Genomic DNA, 2400 nt, shown 5'->3' on the forward strand with positions numbered 1-2400 from the left:
ACTTTCTCATCTCCATTAAGTAATAAAAAATTTAAAAGCTCTGAGAGCTCAAAATTATCGTAAAGGATAATTATTTTGGCAACAGCCTGGTCTTAAACAATGAAAACAGAAGAAGATTATACGAATTTAGGCCGCCCAGTACTTTGTGTTTTCTTGTTCACATTTTATCAGTTGCGGAGGAAAAACACCCAGGCACCAGCAAGAATTCACTCACACCCTCCATAATCGCTCAATTGGTTGTATCATCGTTCTCTCTTTGACTATTGTTTCTTCAGTATAATGCATAGAGGGAAATTTAGAACCACCTTGTGCAGCATAATAACCATTACCCCATGAAAGTACTGCTCAGTAGTTTTCATTTGAATGGTCACACACTAGGGTTTCATTTACAGACCAAAAAGTTAGAACCACCTTATACAGCATAACAAACAGTACTACATGAAAGTACTGCTCAATAGGTTTCATTTGAATGGTCACACATTAGGGTTTTATCCACAGACCTAAAAGTTAGACCCACCTTCTACAGCAAAACTAACAACGTAAAACTGAGTATTGTTCGATATCTTTCATGAACAATGGATGCTGATATCATGGTGACAAGGCTAATCAACTGAAATCTGTTCATGGGTGTGTCTGCGGTGGCAGTCAATCTCTGCGCGTGGCACCCAAGGTGGGAACATTAGGTTTCATCTTTATAGGTACAGTAAACGCAATAAGCCATTTCAGAGTTACTGTTACCTCTGTTTCAAAACGAGTCTTGGTGCTCAGCCTTTCATATGAAAATGAGTATTTCTTGCACGCCACGTTCATTGTCTTACAAATCAAACTCATTTACATGTGAAAAGTTGCGCACCAGGACTTGTTTTTAAACAGAGGTAAAAAGCAACTCGGAAATGGCTTATTTCCTCACGAATTAATATGAACCAGTGCGTATGGTCCACAAGGTGAAGCATTAAAAGGGCGTTCTATCATGCTGGACATGCTTTGCTAAGTGTTGGACTGCACACGAGACGAAGAGATGACAACGTAGATTAAGGCTTCTAACAATAGTTGGAAAAAGAACACTAAAATCGCGAACATAACTTATAACGGAAACCATAAGAGAATTCAGCAGGTAGGCTGCAGGACACGTGTTTATGGAACACATCAAAAGATAATTATTTCAAAAGGTCTAGATAGCAGCAGACATGTAAAGATTTTAAGGAAAACGACCACTTTTTTAAGTTTAAAAAACATGTTTCGACAGAACTTCTGTCATCTTCAGTAGAATGAATGATTACAAAGCAAGTTGAATAATAAGTAGGCAAAAATGCTAATTAAGACAAATAGTAACAACAGAACGTGAAAAGGTGTAAATTAAAAGGATAATTTTAGATTTACATGGTGTAATTGCTGATTGAGGCAAGGTAGTTCTTTTTGAATATGGATAGCCTCCTTTATCTTGAGGTGAAAGCTGGTAGTGGCGTGATCTAAAATATGAAAGCAGTCTATTGAACACAATGAGCGACAACGTTCAGAATTCTGAAGATGTTTGAAGATGTGAGAGGCCCTATCAACGGCTAAGCACTCACGTACGCGTGTGGAAAAATGTCGGGAGGTTTCGCCGACATAACAGGCATTACAGCCCGCACATGTAAACTTATAAACTACACGTGAACGAAGCCCGCCGGGGATAGGGTCTTTCACACCAAAAAGGTTACCTATCTTAAAGGAAGAAAAAACTAATTTGATGTCTAAATCATTACAATAGCGTTTGATTAAGTGCCGAATCTTCTTCTGAGTGATGACAGAAAAATGGCCTATGTACGGCAGCTTAAAGTAAAACGTGGGCGAGGTGGTAAGGGGGTAGCCCCGGGGACAATGATTGCTATGGGCCCCAGTGATGTAACGGTTAACCACTTTTTCAATTAAATGGGCAGGGAAAAGGTTCTTTTTGAGAATTTCAGTAAGCTTGGTTATATCCTCGTGTAACCCCAACCAAGTGTTGTTTTTTAAACTTAAAAAAGTGGTCGTTTTCCTTAAAATCTTTATAATTATTTCAGCAATAACTGGCCTTCTATCTATTAATGCATTTTTGGGGAATGTTTTGATCATTGTTGTTCTTCAAAAGGTGCAGTCCCTTCATCCGCCATCAAGACTTCTCCTATGCCGTGTCGCAATCACGGACCTCTGTGTGGGCCTCATTATCCAGCGTCTCTATGCTATCTATTTTTTTTTTGTCCAAAGAGCGTTCCAAACATTGTTATTATTCTGCAAATCTTAGTAAAACAATAGCTGTGATTTTTTGTGGAGTATCTCTTGTAACACTGACTGCAATAAGTGTGGACAAACTCCTTGTATTGTTCTTAAACTTAAGATACAGATAGGTGATAACTTTGAAGAGAGTGAGGCTCCTGATGG

The 2400-nt window shown here is 38.6% G+C and overlaps 1 pseudogene; it reads left to right on the forward strand.

Annotated features, from left to right (window-relative positions):
* Window positions 1-575: 575 nt before the first annotated feature.
* LOC145503286 (melanocortin receptor 4-like) overlaps window positions 576-2400 on the forward strand; it is a 2001-nt pseudogene continuing 176 nt past the window's right edge.

Source organism: Orbicella franksi, chromosome 11 (genome assembly GCF_964199315.1).
Source record: "Orbicella franksi chromosome 11, jaOrbFran1.1, whole genome shotgun sequence".
Classification (NCBI taxonomy): Eukaryota; Metazoa; Cnidaria; class Anthozoa; order Scleractinia; family Merulinidae; genus Orbicella; species Orbicella franksi.